The sequence below is a fragment of the Myotis myotis genome, unplaced genomic scaffold, assembly GCF_014108235.1.
Source record: "Myotis myotis isolate mMyoMyo1 unplaced genomic scaffold, mMyoMyo1.p scaffold_m19_p_7, whole genome shotgun sequence".
Lineage (NCBI taxonomy): Eukaryota > Metazoa > Chordata > Mammalia > Chiroptera > Vespertilionidae > Myotis > Myotis myotis.
In genome coordinates this window covers 46,509,925-46,530,684 of record NW_023416379.1, presented here as the reverse complement: position 1 = coordinate 46,530,684, position 20,760 = coordinate 46,509,925, and positions in this window count along the sequence as shown.

Genomic DNA, 20,760 nt, shown 5'->3' with positions numbered 1-20,760 from the left:
GCCTCATGAGACGCCTTACTAAATGTTGAATATATACATAAAAATAATTTTGGGTCTGGCCGGCTTGACACAGTGGTTGAGAGTTGACCTATGAACCAGCAGGTCATGGTTAGATTCCCAGTCATGGCACATGCCTGGGTTGCCCTCTCCATCCCAGTTGGGGGTGTGCAGGAAGCAGCCAATCAATGATTCTCTCTCATCATTGATGTTTCTGTCTCTCTGTCCTCCTCCCTTCCTCTCTGAAATCAATAAAAATATATTTTTTAAAAAAGTAATTTTGGAACATGGAATTATGCAATGAGTATTTGAGATTTAGGGGATATAGAAATTCTATCTTTTTGTGTGATCCATCGTCTAGGAACTTAAACCTCTAGAATTTTTTTCTTTTTCAATCACTTATCACATTGGCTTTTTCTTCAAATTAGGATTTTATAAAATCTGGGGTTCAAAAGGGGTTTATGGATAAAACTCAGAGAGCAAAATTCTTTAATGAAACTTAGTGTTTCCTTCAATTATGAAAGTAGGTAACAAACAACAGTGGTGTTAGCATTACTTGCAATTTTAGTAATAATAAAATTCATTGATAGTTTCATATTACACTATAATTATTATAGACTAGAGGCCAGGTGCACGAAATTTGTGCACTGTTGGGGGCGAGTGTTCCTCAGCCCAGCCTGTACCCTCTCCAATCTGGGACCCCTCAAGGGATGTCCGACTGCCCATTTAGGCCCGATCCCTAATGGGCAGTTGGACATCCCTCTCACAATCCAGGACTGCTGGTTCCCTGCCTGCTGACCTTATTCTCCCTAACCGCTTTTGCCTGTCAGCCTGATCACCCCCTAACCACACCCCTGCCAGCTTGATTGATGCCTAACTGTTCCCCTGCTGGCCCAATCGTCCACAACTACCCTCCCCTGGAGGCCCGGTTGCCCCCAACGGCCCTCCCCTGCCAGCCTGGTCACCCCTAACTGCCCTTCCCTGCAGGCCCCGTTGGCCCCTACTGCTCTCCCCTGCAGGCCTGGTTGCCCCCAACTGCCCTCCCCTGCAGGCCCAGTTGCCCCCAACTGCCTTCCCCTGCAGGCCCGGTCACCCCCAACAGACCTCCCCTGCCAGCCTGGTCACCCCCAACTGCCCTCCCCTGCCAGCCTGGTCACCCCCAACTGCACTCCCCTGTAGGCCCATTCATTCCTAACTGCCATCCCCTGCAGGCCCGGTCACCCCCAACTGCCCTCCCATGTAGGCCTGGTCCCCCCAACTGCCCTCCCCTGCCAGCCATCTTGTGGCGGCCATCTTGTGTGTTTGAGTGATGATCAATTTGCATACTGGTCATGACTAGCATATCTGGTTGTGACTACTTAGCATATTCAGGCTAATTAGCATATCCCTCTCTTATTATTGTGTTGGAGTGATGGTCAATTTGCATACTGATTATGACTAATTAGCATATCTGGTCGTGACTACTTAGCATATTCAGGCTAATTAGCATATCCCTCTCTTATTATATAGGATAACTCAAGTTATTTATCCTCATAACTCAAGTTATTTATACACACACAGTCAGCATAAATTATTGGGTGTAATTGAAAATTATAAGTTTTTGAAATTTTATTTTTCAATTACAGTTGACATTAAACATTATTTTGTGTTAGTTTCAGGCGTACTACAAAGGGATTAGACAATCCTATACTTTACAAAGTTATCCCTCTGATATTTCCAGTATCCATTTGACACCCTATATAGCAGTGGTTCTCAACCTGTGGGTCGCAACCCCTTTGGCGGTCGAATGACCCTTTCAGAGGGGTCGCCTAAGACCATCCTGCATATCAGATATTTACATTACGATTCATAACAGTAGCAACATTACAGTTATGAAGTAGCAACAAAAATAATTTTATGGTTGGGTCACAACATGAGGAACTGTATTTAAAGGGCCAGAAGGTTGAGAACCACTGTTGTATAGTTATTATATTATTGACTATATTTCTTATGTTGTGCTATTATATCCTCATGACTATTTTATAACCATCAATTTGTACTTCCTAATCCCTTCACCATTTTCACTCAGTCTCCTACCCTCTTTCTCTCTAGTAACCATTAGTTTGTTCTCTGCATCTATCTCATCACTATTTTAAATTATTAGAATTGTTTCTAGATATTTTATTTAATGAAATAATAAAGAATAAAAATTTGTCTTTTAATGGATAAGTATACAGCATTGGTAGTGTTGAAGGTTTATGGGTATATACTTATTTCCAAGCACATCAAGCTGTATTCATTAAATATCTGTAGCTTTTTGTATGTCAATCATACCTCAATAGAGTGGTTAAAAAATTTTTGATGTTGAAATTTTTTTAATTTTTATTTTGTTGTTAAATTTATTGGAATAATATTGGTTGATAAGATTATGTAAGTTTTAAGTGTACAGTTATATAATACATCATCTGCATATTGCATTGTATGTTCACCACCCAGAGACAAGTACACTGAGTGGCCAGATTATTATGACCATCTGACGTTTGTAGGCAAATTAGCTATAATTTTGAGCTGAAGTTGCTAGAGGGCCAGATCATTATAAAGGTCTGAATAGCACAGCATACCTAAGTATCATTGCTGATCAAGTTCATCCTATCATGTTGATGGCGTATCCCAATGGAGATGGCTTCTTCCAACAAGACAATGCACCATGCCACAGTGTTCGTACTGTGCAGGAGTGCTTTCAAGAACATGAGGGAGACTTTACCTTGCTAGGGTGGCCCCAACAATCACCAGATCTCAATCCAATTGAGCATTTGTGGGACAAAGTTAAAAGAGCCATCAGGCAGCTGGTTCCACAACCATCAAATCTCACAGAACTGGACAGTGCTATTCATCAGGCATGTTGTCAGATTCTTCACATCACCTTTCAACATCTCGTGGAGTCAATGCCAAGAAGAATTGCCGCAGTATTGAAGGCAAAAGGTGGCCCAACGAAGTACTGATGGGGTGGTCATAATAATCTGGCCACTCAGTGTATATTTTGTTTTCTACATATGCATTTCCTTTCATGAATTTAAAAGTACTATCTGAGAAGGGCATTATGCACAGAACAAGTTAGACCTCTTGTAACTAGATAATGGCACAGTATGATTTTGAAAGAAGACCTGTATTGGTTTACCTGAGGCACAGGTGCCTGAAGCTATAAATAGTCAAGTGATACTCTGTTTTCTTTCTTTCTTTCTTTTTTGTTTTGTTGTTAATCCTCACCCAAGGATATTTTTTCCATTGGCTTTTAGAGAGAGTGGAAGGGTGAGGAAGAGACAGAGAGAAACATCGATGTGAGAGAGACACATCAATTGGTTGCCTGCTGCATGAACCTAGACCAGGGCTGGGGAACCTGCAACCAAGGTACGTGCCCTTGACCTGAATCAAACCTGTGACCCTTCAGTCTTGCAGGTGGATGCTCTATTCACTGAACCAAACTGGCTAGGGCTTCAAGTGATTTTTCTCAATTTTCCAAGATGATTCCATGTAGTGCCTCCTACAAAAGAGTTTTCTCAGTTTAATATTATTTTTTTTATTTGAGGAAGACTTTAAAACCAGCTTTATGCCTACCATGATCTAATCACCAAAGGAAGCAAGTTCAAATTATAAGAACACATGCTGCCCATGGAGAGGTGCTGTACCATGGAGGACAGAGATCCAAATTGGGAGACAGAGCCTAAGCTTCAAGTCTGGGCTTTAGACTCTGGGTAGGTTGTATCTCTCATATTAGTATTCTCATCTGTAGAATAAAGGAATTGCATTTGGTGATATTTAAAATGACTTTGCTTTCCGACCTCATGTGGATCTTTCTATGATCATTGCTGCTAATATCTCTACCGAGCATTTAGAGAAAGTCCTTCACAGTCAGGATGAATCTGCCCAGATTGATCCATTGTGACCTAGTTGTCCCACCCCTTGACCAATACAAGGGCGGGCACAGTAGGATTACAGTTGTTTGTATGGAAAATATATATAATACAAGAATAAATCATAATACAAAAATAAACTCTGTACTCACAACTGTAAACCTACTTTTGCCACCCCTGTGTAACTATGTAGGTTTTCTGATGGTTAGGAATGTGTTATATAGTCTCTGTAGATAAGGGGCTTTATTTCATTTGATCATCCAGTTTTTTCATTTGATGATCATAGTATAATAATAACATCAGAGAACAGTAAAGATTGAATAAAATAACACATGTTAACCACCTAGAATGGGATCTGGCACACAATCAGATCTTGAGTCAATCTTAGATATCCATTCCTCTCAGAACAGTGGAAAACTACATATCTCAGTGAAGACTGGACCCCAGTACTTTGAAACTTCAGCACTGTTCTCTTCAAGACTGAGATAATAGGCCTTAGGAAGTAGGTTATGTGTGGGTATGTGTACATTTGTGCAGCTAGAGTGGAACCCAGGGAGTTTCTGGAGTCTATCTCTTAGTAATTTATTAGATGTAATTACTAACTTCTCTTCCATCTCCTTCTCTCTTCTTTTTGTTCTTTTTCTTGCTCTCCTTCTTCTTGGATTAAAAATGCTCTTACCATTTTCCTGCAATGTCTTAAATTTTTTTAAATGATAGCTCTTGATGGCTTTCATTATGAGGAATAAACATGGTATGGTTATTTCCCAAAGAGAACTCTTCTTTTTTGTGTGGAAATGGAATGTTTTTTGTGTTATATATTCATTCTCACAAAACCTTCTCCTGCTCGCAATCAACAATAAAATAAGTTCATTTTATCAGATTACACACTGGAAACATTCATGACAGTCTAAAATATAAAAAAATGACTGTAGAAATTATGAATATATTGAACTTCAGTTTTTCAGATTGCATCTTAACCTGATGATGTAATCTAATTGTATCAACCTGGAAATATATAGGATTTTGTTTTAATGTTAAAAAGGTCAGTACCTTTGGAACTTAAAGTCTTTTCTCTGCTGAAAGCTTATCATCAAAGGATTATAAGATATCTTTAATAAAAAAGTAGAATTTTATAAACTTAAATTTACTTACTCATTTTCATGTATAGTTAAGTTCTTTGGGTGAATACTCTCTAAATATATGACAAAACAATACATATTTGTTGAATGAGAAGTGAAATTTATAGTAATATACTTGATGAGGACATAAGACTTCTTTTGAGGCAATTTTTTGAACTCTTATTATTGAACATTATGTTTTTATCACTTCCAATATATTATTGCTTCACCCTGAAAATGTTTCAAGTTTTAAAATTGTATTCTACCAGCTGTGAAATAAAGCCTTGTTATTTTCAGATTCTGCTTGAGTTTTTAGAACTTTGTTATCAGATGCATTTTAATTAAAATTTAAAAATCACCCATTATACGGGAGTCGGGGGGAGGAAAGGAGACATCTGTAATACTTTCAACATAAAGATAGTTTTTTAAAAAATTACCCATATATTCAGGGCTCTGTTTAAGGGAAGATATTTTTTCCCCAAAGGAATTCTTACATTATTCAGCATCTAACTTGAGGATATAAATTTATTCCAATAGAATAAATGCAACAATTATAAAGTAGTACATCAATGAGTTTAAAACAAAGAAGTAAAAATATGTAATTAATGCTATTAGGGAAGGTTTTCAATGGGAATTAGAAAGAATCTATCTATCACCTATTTATTGGAATGGGGAACTCAACATTCTCAAGGTCACTCAATAGCTAATGCTAGAAATGAGAGCATAACTCATAGTTCAGTGTCAGATATCATTGGAGTCTGTATGAACTGGACAAATCTTTCAATGTTGGGCCAACCCATACAAGATTATTTGTAATATAATCATATGAAAGTGACTAACCAAAGCAAGTTCATCTCTGAGAAGGAAGAAAATTGAAATTTCTTTAATATAGATAGGCTTATTTAGCGTTTTTGTTATAGGAAGGATTCAACAATAATAATGCCATTATTGCAATGCTGTTTCTGTAATAATAGCACTTCTGTTATAAAGTACCATTATTATAGAAATGCTATTATAAGAAAATCTCGCTTATTTAGAATTGCTTCTGTAATAAAAGTGCTAAAAAAGTGTTCTTTTATTATAGAAAATTATTACAAATTTTTGTTTTGCTTTGCAATGAAATTTTTATTCCAAATCTTACTTGATTCTCCTTTAAAATGGCTCTCAGATTTTATTCTGATGACTCTGAGTCCTGGGACAGATTGTGTTTAGGATGGGAAATTGCTTGACAGCCAAAGTCGCTTGGTCAAATAAGTCCACTTCCTATCTGTCACTTTCTATGAGGTTAAGTGAACCTTCCTTTTTTGCTTTTGTCATTCTCAAATATTATATTCCTTTATCTTTTTAAAAATTCCATGCACCACCTTTTTATAGAGGGTTCAGATAATTTTGTTTCACTGGAATCAGGTAGTTATAATCTTTTTTCACATTAATTCTATTAAAATAAACAAAACAGATAGTGCAATTAATTAAAACAAAAATAATTCATGGTTTAAATTATACCTTATTTATAATTTACATAATGGGTAGGGTAAATATTAGTAACCTGCATGTTATAAATGTGAAGTATGAACTGAGGCATGTTTATAAATGTAGAGATGCACTTAATGTCTCTTTTTATATAGTATTAAAACACCATATGATTGTTTACATTAAGTTAGCTCTATCCCTTTTAAGAAAATCATTTAGCCCAGCCAGTGTGGCTCATTGGTTGAGCATTGACCCATAAACCAATAGGTTGCTGGTTTGATTACTGGTCAGGGCAGATGCCTGGGTTGTGGGCTCGATACCCAGAGGGTGTTGTACAGGAGGCAACCGATTGATTGATGCTTCTCTCCCATCATTGATGTTTCTCTCTCTCTTACTCCCCCTTTTTTCCTCCCTAAATATCAAAAAAAACATAGTTTAAAAAAATAAAAATCATAGGATTTAGTAAAGACAAGATAGTTTTCTTATGATCAGTATTATATCACATAAAATCATAGCTAAAATCATAGCTTTATGGTTTTTAAAGAATCTTAATGATTATGCCAGTGGTTTTCATACAGTTAGGCATAGTTTTAAACATCAGAAAATACATTTTAAAAATGAAATATTGTTTATAATCCCCAGCATTTAAACAAATGAAAATGACATTTTACTAGCCTATAGTATCATATATGTTTATATGTGTAATATTTTCTTACTATAAAATCTGTCAGTGAGTCCAGTATGACCAGATGATTCCAAATTTGATATTTGAGGGTGTTATCGTGTCCTCTGGCTGCCTCAATGTATAATTTAGTTCTGTATTTTGACTTGGTTGCACAGTCTCAGAACATCCTGAGTCACACAGATAAGTAGTTGGCAATTACAGTGGGGCCTTGACTTACGAGTTTAATTCGTTCGGAGACCGAGCTCGTTAAGGAACTCGTTAAGTAGCTCGTTAACTCAAATTACTCTATCAACTTAATGCAAAAACTCTGCGGAGAGACAGCTGGTATCTCAAAAAACTCATTAGTTGGGACACTCATAAGTCAAGGCCCCACTGTATAACTATCCTATAAAGATTGCCTTTCAGTGTTTTCATTCTCTTTAGTGAATAGATATAGAAGCATGAAAGTACTAGTAAAAGGAAGGGATTTTGTTTCCAAAACTGAATTAGTAACTACACCTAAAAGCAGATCACATTTCTTACCTAGTCAGGGAATCAGCACCCAGAACTTAAAATAAACACTAACATTATCTCTAATACTATCTTTTCAGGACATACTTGATTATGTATTCACTTGTTATCATAGAGCCAACTTTGGGCTGTCAGAGAACATGTGCTATGCTGTTACACCATGGCAGTGTCTAGCAATTAGCTGAACGTGTGGCACACATGTGTGGGGAGAACACCTGCCAGAATGGTACCCAAGTGGGAAACTGGTGGTGCAGGAAAACACACTGCTGTATGGATAATATTTATATTTAACACATTTCAGTGTGCTTTTAAATTAAATATATGAAAATAGATGAACAAGTATTTTCAAAATTAAATTTACATCATATGTACAAGGAAATCCTTAAGACACTAAATTCTTCAGAAAAAAATTTTTAATTATTAGCCAAATCCAGTGATGAACCATTCAACATTTGAACCCTATCTGCAACACTTTTACTAAGTATTTATTCACTGCCCACATAAATATCTTCTTCCTGAAGAATCCATTTGTCCTTTGGTAACTCTGACCATGAGAAAATTCTTTGCAGTGAAGTGAAATATGGTTTCCTGAAACATTTACCATGTTCCAAGTTCCACTCCTGGTGATCACACTGAACAGATCTGCATTTTGTCCCTATGATATCTCTTCTGATATTAGATGATTCTTACATTTTATTTGATTTTCTCCACCTGATGGCCTAATATCCTTAGTTCCTTCAGTTGTCCTTCATTTAACTTGGTTTTGTTGCCCTTTCTTAAAATCTTGTTTCCTGCCTTATAAATGAGTTCCATAACCCTTTTAAGAAATGGTACCTGGGCCTAAAGACAGACCTAGATATGGTTTGACTTCGTATAGAAGTGACTATCACCTTTCTCTTTCTATATATGAAAAAATATTAAATTGCATTGAACTAAGTTTCCATTAATTATGCTATTTACTTCATTTTATATTATTGCCAAAAACTTTTCACAGTTTTTCTCTTCCAAATATGTATATTTTGATGTTGTCATGCTATTTCAAGCATTTGGTTTTAGAAACTGGAATGAAAAATATTAAATTTAATTCAAATAAATATAACTTGGACTCATCCCATTCTACCCTATAAATTTTGACTTCTGGTTCTGTCATTCATTATACTGTGTATGTATGTGTGTATATATATGTATATATATAATCTACATTAATAAAAGAGAAACATGCAAATTAACCATCACTCTGTCACTCTGCCACTCCGCTACACCCACCAGCCAATCAGAGCGACTTTGCAAATTAACTCAATAAAGATGGCAGTTAATTTGCATACACAGGTGCAAAGCAAAGACTGAAGATGACTGAAGATGGCGGCGGCCACAGAGCTGGAGTGAGGAGGAGGCTTGGGTTGCTCCCGGCAAAGGAGGAAGCCAAGCTTCCTGCTGGCCCTGGGCTTCACTCAAGGAGGGGCTCGGGGCCTGGGTTGCAGGGGGCCTGGGTTGCTGGCGGCAACCCAAGCTTCCAGTCCGCCCTGAGCTCTGCTGGAGGAGCTGGGGGGAAAAAAGGATGGGCTGGGAGCAGCCGGAGTGGAGAAGCCAAGCCTCGCTGCTGTAGCCGGACCAAAGGCCTGGGTCCTAGGTGCCGGAGGAAAACCGGTGCCAGCAGCCAGGGGAAGGAAGGCCTATTGTGTGAATCTTCGTGCAACGGGCCACTAATATATATATATGCACACACTGAGTGGCCAGATTATTATGACCGGCCAGATTATTATGACCACCCCATCAGTACTTCGTTGGGCACCTTTTGCCTTCAATACTGCGGCAATTCTTCTTGGCATTGACTCCACGAGATGTTGAAAGGTGATGCGAGGAATCTGACACCATGCCTGATGAATAGCACTGTCCAGTTCTGTGAGATTTGATGGTTGTGGAACCAGCTGCCTGATGGCTCTTTTAACTTTGTCCCACAAATGCTCAATTGGATTGAGATCTGGTGATTGTGGGGGCCACCCTAGCAAGGTAAAGTCTCCCTCATGTTCTTGAAACCACTCCTGCACAATACAAGCACCATGGCATGGTGCATTGTCTTGTTGGAAGAAGCCATCTCCATTGGGATACACCATCAACATGATAGGATGAACTTGATCAGCAATGATACTTAGGTATGTTGTGCTATTCAGACCTTTATAATGATCTGGCCCTCTAACAACTTCAGCACGAAATTATAGCTAATTTGCCTACAAACATCAGGTGGTCATCATAATCTGGCCACTCAGTGTATGTCTTTATACAGCATTATAACATGAAAATGTGATAAAAATTCTGTTTATTCAAGTAAGAGGTGAAGCATAATTGTTAAAATCACTAATGAGAAGTCTTTAAGTGTCAATATTTCTAAAGTTTAGATACATTGTATATATCACATTTCTAAAAATTATTTTTAAAAAATTATACTTACTGAATCCATGTTATTTATCTCACATACTTACAAACTATTATTTCATTCTGGAATTTTGAATGGGATTGAGGTTAAACTCACCATACTACTGATTGTAGAAATCTCTTGACTATTTTTTCCCGTTGGAATACTGAACATTCTTTTTAGTAATACTGAAATAAAATGAAATAGTGGGTGGTGAATTTAGGTAGTTCTAGTGTCTTCCAACACAACTCAGAAAGTAGAATTTGCCTTAGTGAATTGACCAAAATCCAAGTTCTGTTGTTCATCTGTCAACACCCTGTGAATTGATTTATTTCTCAGGGGTGAACTTTCATTAACCACACTCATTGGAGACAGATGTACAAACAAAACTATAACCCTATCAATTTATAATGAGACACAACTCATGGAGATTTAAAAAAACGCTGACCTTTTACTCAAAGGGTTAATTTTGTAGGCATGAAAGTGTTTAAGCACAGAAGAGAGCTACAGTAATCTCCACAATCTAGATATCTAAGGTTAGGAATAAATTGTTCAAATCGATGAGCCAGAACATCGATTCTTCTGTTCTAGACTCAGTATCTGAATTTCCATGTTTTAGAAATACCAGTCTCTTTCAGATTGACAAGTCTTTCTTTGGGTATTAATTCAGTCAAGTCTTTCTTACCTGAGAGCCTTTCCTTTTGTATAGATGACTTTTATATCTCTGATTGATTCATTGTATGATAATGTTACATTCTGAAGGAAATCTTATTTTCCATTGGAAGGAACAGTAAACACTATAAATTGGTGACTGACATCTGAATTTGGCATGAGCAGAATTTTGTCATTTGCCAAATGTATTTCTTCTGTGTTTGACCTGTAAATACTTTTCAATTTCATGACAATATTGACATTAAAATTCTGTATTTTTTACTACTTGAAAAATTGTAAGACCTGCCAACTAAAGCCCATATTCCCACATACCAGTAACTGACGGGAACTGGGTGTGCTGCTCACTGGGAGCATGTGCTCCCCCGCATCTCACTCCTCCCTCACTCATTTATACTACTTGTCTGCCCCCTAGAGGATTTGACTTTGAGAAACTTGGATACTTCTGCACTAGTTCCATTCTCTTCCCCACTCACTACCCACAAAAACACACTCCAGTTTTCAACCATTTCCTTAAATATTGACAACTTTGGTTCAGTAATCTTACTTGCAAATTCTATTACTACCCTGAGATGTAATATTTTAGGTTAAAGACATTTGGAGTCACTGGTTATGGCTAGTTATATATATTAATAAAAGGGTAATATGCTAATTAGACCAGACGTCTTCCGGACATCCTTCCTGAGAAAGCCACAGTGGCTGCTGCTGCGAGGGCTGGGCTGAGGCTAAGGCAGCTGCAGCAGCTGGCAGTGGCAGCAACAGCGGCATGATGGGGGTTTTGCCTTCCCCTGATCGTCCTGGTCGCCTTCCATGGAGGGAGGCCAGAGGCAGCAGCAGTGAGGGGGTGATGGGAGCGGTGCCTTCCCATGATCGGCCTATCGCCTCCTGCAGAGGGAGGCCAGACTGCGGCTTAGGAGCGGGCCTAAACAAGCAGTAGGACATCCCCTGAGGGCTCCTGGACTATGAGAGGGGGCAGGCCGGGCTGAGGGACCCCTGCCCCCAGTGCACAGAGTTTTGTGCACTGGGCCTCTAGTATTTTTATAGTCCCTTTAATCATGTTCTCATTTCTTTACAGTTCCATCCACTAACAATATATCTTCAACATCAAGCAGTGTGTCTAGTCTTCATTTAACCATTGTAAATCAATGTTTTACAACAGTAATTACATGTTTACCTTAATGCAAAGATTTTCTATTGTAAGTAATTTTGTGTAATCATATCACACAGTATTCTGAGTAAATGTATAGTAATAAATATATACTACTAGAGGCCTGGTGCACAACATTTGTGCACTGGAGGGGGGGTCCCTCAGCCCAGCCTGTGCCCTCTTGCAGTCCGGGATCCCTCAGGGGATGTCCACCTGCTGGCTTAGGACCCCTCCCTGGCAGGCAGACATCCCCCGAGGGGTCCTTAGCGCTGCCTTGGAGGTGAGAGAGGCTCCCGCCACCACCGCTGTGCTCATCAGCCATGAGCCTGGCTTCTGGCTGAGCATCTGCCCCCTGGTGGTCAGTGCGCGTCATAGTGACCGGTTGTTCTGCTCTTTGGTTGATTTTCATATTAAGATTTTATTATATAGGATTGCCTTATATCTATCTATATATAAAAGGTTAATATGCAAAGTGTCCCCTTGGGAGTTCGACCAGAGACTGGAGATTGATGACTCGCTATGACATGTGCTGATGACCAGGAGGCGGCACGGAACAAAGGAAGGGCCCAACTGGCAGCTGGAAGGCCCTGATTAGCCCTGATTACTGGCCAGGCCTAGGGACCCTATCCATGCATGAACTTTGTGCACTGGGTCTCTTGTTGCATAATAAAATATAAGGATATATATGACAATATTGCTAGAAATCATATGCTAAAAGCAATATAAACAAAAGATAGATTTAAAAAATCTAGTCTGACCTAAGGAGTAAAAGTAATTAAATAAAAAGAGCAGATCTGCATAGGAGTTTCTTGCTGTGATTTTGCAAGGCTTGAGAAACCAAAATGGAGAGATTCATATGGTTTAGTATAAAGATGGGTTTGGCTTTCAATGAGCTGGTTTCAAATGTTGGCTGCTTTAGCCATGTGTGCTTCAGCAAGTCTCATGAATTGAGCCTTCGTTACCTCAACTGTAGAAATAAAATTTAAAAAGGAAGAGTTTTGTTCTTATTTTTGAAATCTGCTGTCTTCAGCAGATTTTGGGTTCCGGAAAAAATGGCATGTGAGTGAATTCAATTTAGTTTTGTAATCTCTGTGCATCCTATAGGTGTTTGCCCTTAATTTTCAAGGTATCTTTCTTAATACATACATGTTATTTATTTATTATTATTTTTAATATTTGTATTGATTTCAGAGAGGAAGGAAGAGGGAGAGAGAGATAGAAACATTCATGGGTGAGAGAGAATCATGGATCGGCTGCTTCCTGCAAGTCCCCACTGGGGATCGAGCCCACAACCTGGGCATTTGCCCTTGACTGGAGTCGAACCTGGGACCTTTCAGTTCACAGGCTGAAGCTCTGTCAGCTAGGGCTGTTACACGTATTTATCATGGATTTGTTTGAGGATTTAAGATAGCTTTTGTTGTTGATTTCTATTGCTAATGCATATAATGAAATCTCAGAAATAACTTGTTGTTTGCAGAGTATAACAAATGATAAGCACAGAGATATAGGTACTACACATTTGTTTCCATTTTGATCGACTTAGTTCTATGAAGTTGACGGAATAAAGAATTTCAATGCTATTTGGTCCTGAAAAAAGTAATCTGCACAATAGTTATGTAACATCCTAGCAAAGAAGTTTTGTTGAATAATGTTAAATGTGATAGACTTTATTGATGGAATAAACATAAAATGGTTAAATGCAGAAAAAATATTACGTTTCATACTGAATTACTGTGTTTTTATTAGCCTAGTTGTGTTGAATTTGCTCCACAAACAGTACAACTGCGAGCTTGATTACAACCGAATTTACTTTGGGCCATTATAGAAAACTAGAGGCCCGGTGCACAAAAATTTGTGCACTCGAGGGGAGAGGGGGTCCCTCAGCCCGGCCTGTGCCCTCTCGCAGTCTGGGACCCCTTGGGAGATAACGACCTGCTGCCTTAGGCCTGCTCCCGGGTGGCAGAGGGCAGGCCCAATCCCTAGGTGCAGCCCCTGGTCGGGCTCAGAGCAGGGCCGATTGGGGGAGTTGGGGCGCCGCCCCCTGTCATGCACAGAGCAGGGCGGATCTGGAGGTTGCGATGCCACCCCTAGTCACGCTCAGGGTACGGCCAATTGGGGGGTTGTGGCACTGCCCCCTGTCACACTCAAGGCAGGGTCGATAGGGAAGTTGCAGTGCCACCCCTGTCACGCACAGAACAGGGCCCATCAGGGGGGTTGGGGCTCGTACCCTGTCACACACAGAGCAGGGTTGATCAGGGGGTTGGGGAGCTCCTCCTGTCACGCACAGAGCAGGGCCGATCAGTAGGTTGAGGAGCTCCCCCCTGTCATGCACAGAGTAGGGCCGATAGGGGAGTTGGGGCTCCGCCCCCTGTCATACACAGAGCAGGGCTGATCAGGGGGTTGAGGAGCTCCCCACTGTCACTCACAGGGCAGGGCCCATCATGGGGGTTGGGGCACTGCCCCCTGTCACACACAGAGCAGGGTGGATCAGGGGGTTGGGGCGCCGTCCTCTGTCACACACAGAGCAGGGCCGATCAGGGGGTTAGGGCGCTGCACCCTGTCACACACAGAGCCGCAGGGCAATCAGGGGATTTGGGCTCTGCCCCCTGTCACGCTGATCCCGGTGCCCGGAGGCCTCGTGGCTCCGCTGATCCCAGTGCTGGGAGGCATATTACCCTTTTACTATATAGAATAGAGGCCTGGTACACAGGTGGGGGCTGGCTGGTTTGCCCTGAAGGGTGTCCTGGATCAGGGTGGGAGTCCCCGCTGGGGTGCCTGGCCAGTCTGGCTGAGGGGCTGAGGGCCGTTTTCAGGCTGACGGGTGACTGAAGTTCCCAACTGCTCCTTTTTTTCTTTTCTTTTTTTTTTTTTTTTTATTCTGGGCCAGCTTTAGCTCTGAGGCCTCGGCTGCTGAAAACAGGTTTCTGGCCTTTGTTTACCGTCTGTATTTGATACAATGTTGTGGTCGGCTGGCTGAAGCCCAGCTGAGTAAAGCAGGTTTCTGGAGTTTTTTTAGCTTCTGTATTTGTTACATAGTTGCTTAGAGTTGCAGCTGAGAGGCTGGTAAGTCAGGTGGGGAACGTTGGAGTCCTCCGTCACTGAAGCAAGCAAGCCTCATGTTAGTTTCAAGCTGCCTGGCTGCCGGTCGCCATCTTGGCTGTCAGTTAATTTGCATATCTTGCTGATTAGCCAATGGGAAGGGTAGCGGTCGTACGCTAATTACCATCTTTCTCTTTTATTAGATAGGATGTGTTATCTTTCTTATTTGTTGGTAACTTACCCTGATTGTGGCCTCTGATACCTAAAACACCTTGTAATTTCCTTCTTTCAAATAACTAGCTTTGTTTTGAAAATAGCTCAGCTTTTGTGGCTCAGTGGTTGAGCATCAACCTATGAACCAGGAGGTCACAGTTTGATTCCTAGTGTGGGCATATGCCCGGGTTGCAGGCTCAATCCTCAGTGGGGGTGTGTAGGAAGCAACCAATCAATGATTCTCTCTCATCATTAATGTTTCTATCTCTTCTCTCTGAAATCAATGAAAATATATTAAAAATAAAAGAAAAATTCATGTAGTATTGGTTATATAAACCTGGATTCAAAACCTGAATTTGGTACTTATTAACTCTCCAATATAGGATAAATTATTTAAAACTATTGGCCTTAGCTTTATCATCTGTAACATAAGGAAATATTTGCCTAGAGAATGTTGTGATAATTAAATGAAATTATAGATATTGTTATTTAGAATATATTCTATGAATGTGAATTCATTCTTTCCTTCTTTTTATATCATATGCATTTAATGCCTATATCATGTGTATTTCTATTATGTCATAGGCATTTAAAAATATAACCCAATATTTATTAAGCACCTCCTCTGTGCTAATACACTTTGATAGATTCTGAGATAAAGAAGAATTATTGCTTGCAAAGTGATAAAAACTGAAATATAAATAAACCAACTATTACACTGTAGTGTGACATGTTTCATTTTTAACAGAAATGCTATAGTACCCACAGGCACCCAGGTCAGGCTGGAGGTCAGGATGGACATCAGTAGGAGAATGCACTTTAGCTGTCAGTTAGCTAGGAGGAGGAATGATCGAGGTGGATGAGAAAGGGAGTCAGAATTAGGCCTAAGAGGACCTGGCATGTTTAGGAATCTGCACATAGATTGGTAAGCTTCTAACACACAAAATAGGAAGCCCATAATGGGAACAGCAAACGTGATAGTGGAAGCAGAGGTGAGATAGTACGGGGATTTTGTGCCATATGTAGTGTTTGCTTATCTTATAACTCGTCTTTTCCATAGTTATTATTTTGAGTGGCTGCTTAATATACACATTATTCATGTGTTTCATTGTTTGTCTCTTTTCCTCTCTAGACGATAATCTTTATGGCTGTGTTTTGCAACCTTGGCTGCACATTAGCATCACCTGTGGGGGAATGTAAAGAAAATGAAACCTCAGCCCACCCCTAGAGATTCTGATTAAATTGTTGTGATGGTTTGGGGGTGGGGGGGGGCGGGATCCAAAGTCTTTGACTGCTGCCTCAAGTGATTTCATTTTTCTATTTGGAAAGCTGAGCACTTGTTCTTGTTAGGGGTTTCCTCATTCACTTTTTTCCCTTTATATCTGCTTTAATCACAAATCATCTCATATGCAACAACATTCCAACAAACTTAGGACCCAGTCATGAACATAAGATTAGAAAGTCAAGACTAGAGCAGAAACACAAGGGTTTGGATGTACAAAAGTTTAAATGAGATATGGTATGTAAAATATTTGTTAATATAAATTTCCGAGGAAACAAAGTTTTACTTATCACTTAACCCTGACATTTCTCATCTGGGTACTACTTCAGACAATACATGCTGTGAACATATACATAAAGACATTGTTCATGCTTTTTGGGGTAGTACTTTCATCAGAATATTATGTGAAAAGCCTTATAACTCCTGAAAGACTGTACTGATTTACGATGTCACCAGCAATGACAGAACACCAGGTAGAACATTCACAGAAGCAACACATTAACTGATTTTACCTGTGATTTTCCCTAGTGACTCAGAGTTTTGACTAAAAACAAAACAGTATAATATACAACAGATCAGTTACACAGGTTATCTCTCTTGAGGGTAAAGAGAAGAGGACAGAGATCAGAGAGTAGAATTTCTTTGGCAAGTGAGTTGTTTGTGTGCATTTCCTCTCTCACTCCCCCAGGAGGAGAAAGGGGGCTATTTCCACCTTTCCAGTGAAGTGGGAGGAGCAAGAGAAGCAGTGGTTCTCAACCTTCCTAATGCCGCGACCCTTTAATACTGTTCCCCATGTTGTGGTGACCCCCAACTTCATTGTTACAAATTGAACATAATTAAAGCATAGTGATTAATCACAAAAACAATATGTAATTATATATGTGTTTTCCGATGGTCTTAGGCAACCCCTGTGAAAGGGTCATTCGACCCCCAAAGGGGTCGCGACCCACAGGTTGAGAACCACTGGTTAGAGAGAATGCCCTGTGTCCACAGATATTTAGGATATTTAGGTACTCAGCCCATGAATGAGAAGTTCAAAAGTGACAGCTTGGCTGGCTGGGCCTGCTAATGGAGTGGAGCTACCTGTAGGACTCCAGACAGAGCAAAGATGCTCCAGTTTCCCCCTGGTCCAAGTAGACAAGGGGAAGAAACCCAACTGTATCATCTTGAAAGAGACTTTGCCCTGGAGAATCTAGGAGTCTTCTTCCAGGAGAAACAAATCTTCTGGGTGAGGATGAGGTAAGACTTTCCAAAAAACAATGGGAACTATGAAGCCTCAGAAACTAGGATCTGAGGGAGGTTGTCTTAAAAGCCAACATAAGAAACAGTCCTTTACTTTGAAGGAACTGAGACATTCTGTGAAATGCCCCAGGAGAAATCACATAGACCCTGATCTTAGATACAGCTCATTAGCCATACTATCCTGTCTCCTTCCCATAATTTTCGTCCCCAGCTCCAACTTCAGAGAGACCAAAATAGCATCTAGTTATGAAGAGGTGAAATGAAGGAAAGTAAAGAAACTGCTTATATGCCTTCCCTTTATTCAGTTTTGAGTCTAGGGAAGGCTAAAACCTAAGGAGAGAAGAATCTCATTAGTTTATAGTTGAATTTTGATGTTAGGCTGTACTAAACTTTTACATTCTGCAAGTAACTGCAAGTAGCTTTGAGATCAGTCTGGGACAGTAGTGAGGAAGATACGTTGGTTATTGCTTGTACGCAACTGAGCCAATAAACTCCTTCAGTAAGCTCAACCATTACAACTTGCAGACATGTTCTCCCACATGTATTTTTTATATGTACTGGTATTACTATTTTTCATTGACTAGAAGTTCTAAGTGATTGTGTTTTAAAACCTGTTCATCTTTTCCTTCATTATTTCTTCTTTGCCTCAAAGCTGAAAAAGCTAATCTTTCATAGATCTGATAAATATTGTATTGTTTTCTTGTCATTTTCCAGCAATTGGTTTTTTAAAAATATTTAACTATTTTATCTCTCTGTGGTTTACTTTGGTATGTAGTAAAATGTTCATTAAATTCAAATTATTCCAGATTACTATTTGTGTCTAAAAATTGGCAAACTTTTATTCATGAGCCTTTTATATGTGGGTCTAAATGTTTTTTACTCTTCATATAGGAACTTAGAGACATCCTAGAGGTTTATTATATTCTTGAGTCTGAGGCTGAACATGGCAGAAGGAGTCGTTTGTGGAGGGAGGGGTAAGCTTAGCATACTTTGGTCAGCATTTGGCACAACTGACTATTCCCTTCTTTTAAAAACGGACTTTTTCTCTTGCAAGAAGCTGCAAGTGATCATCCTCCTTATTTTCTTCTAATTCTTTCCTCCTGTTTGGCTGATTTTCCACTTCTGTCTTCATACTAAATGTGGGAATTTTTCTGGATTTGGTTTTGGATCTTTGTCCCTTTTCGATACTTTCTTCCCAGGCAACTCATACACTAATAATTTGAAACACATAGTGGTACTTTAACTTGACTCTCCCATCCTAACAGTTTTCTCTGTGCTCTAGATTCATATGTTCTATTTACCTCCATTGTAGGGAAGTGGATAAATTCATCTAACAACTTGCTAACTCCCCTTGAATCTTTTTACACTTTCCTCCCATATCCAATTTATTAACAAAAGCAACCATTCCCAATGCCAAAATATATCTCTATATGTTTTCTCTACATGCCTATTTTTACTCCCCTATCTCAATCTTCTAACTGTTCCAAGAAATTTATAACTTCCTAAAAGACCACTTTCCAGATAGTCCCTTCCTCTTTTAAAATGATATTTAATACAATCATTGGTTTGTTTGCCTATTAACTTTCCATTCCACTACACTATAAACTTACAAGGGTAGGAACCATATTTGACTTGTTCTTCACTGTGCCTCCAGTGCCTAGTACTTTACCTGGTATATATCAGAGTCCTGATAAAGAGAAGAAAATTCCTAAAATTTATACTATATTGAATTTACTTTCTCTTTAATGCATATTTATAATTTTACAATGGATAAAATTATTATCGTTTTTGGGATAGTCTTAATCTCTATATGGAAGAGGTTGTATTAGATTACCAAAAGGTCCTATACAAAATTCTTTGCTCCCATATTTCTGAATTATATGATGAGGTATTGATTTAATTAAAAAGGAACTATTTTGTTATTTGTTTTAATTTTTTATTGACTGTGTATTTGTATGTTTACACACTCTTAAGGTATGGAAATCCACATACATTATGTGATCTAATTCATTGAATTAAGAACTTTTAAAAGATCATTTTGTTGGTTACCTCACCAGAATAGTATAGCTTTTTTTTCTGGCAGGATATATTTTTTAATATATATTTCTATTGATTTTAGAGAGATAAGGAGAGGGAGAGAGAGATAGAAACATCAGTGATGAGAGACAATCATCTATCGGCTGCCTCCTGCACGCTCCCCCCTCTTCACCCCACTAGGATTGAGCCTGCAACACAGGCATGTGCCCTGACGAGGAATTGGACCATGACCTCCTGGTTCATAGGTCAACACTCAACCACTGAGCCATATCAGCCAGGCTATGCTCTTTTGATAAAAGTTACATTGATTTGCTTCATTTTCTACAAGTTAACATTTTATAGTCCTATTTTATTCTCTAGGCTAGAGTATCTCTTTCTTTTCTTTTTGATGCTATTTTTAATTGATTCTTACCACTATCTTTATTGAATACCATCTGTTGTGTTGTACCAACAGCAATCTTTGTTGAAGTCTCCTAAGGATTGCTGACTTAAATTTCTCTTTCTTCCGGTTGCTATAACTGACTATAAGATAAATTGCACTTTACAACTAATGCTATGTGTGACAATTGTTATAATCATTGTATTTTTCTCTACTTCCCATTCACTGTTATATTTTCCTTGGTTAAGCAGTATATTTTAAAATAATATTTATTTTTTAAAATTCTTTATTGTTTAAAGTATTACATATAGTATTACATATGTCTCCTTTTTCCCCCCTTGACCTCTCCCAGGCCAACCCCACCTCCCAGCACATGCCCTAACCCCCCTAAGTGTCTGTGTCCATTGGTTATGCTTATATGCATGCATACAAGTCCTTTGGTTGATATCTTATCCCCCAACCTCTGCCTTCCCTCTGAGGTCAGACAGTCTGCTTAGTGTTACCCAGTCTCTGGATTCACTTTTGTTCATCAGTTATGTTGATTATTATATCCCAGATATGAGTGAGATCAGGTGATATTTATCTTTCTCCGACTAGCTTATTTTGCTTAGCATAATGCTCTCCAGTTCCACTATTGCAAATGGTAAAAGTTCCTTCTTTTTTATAACA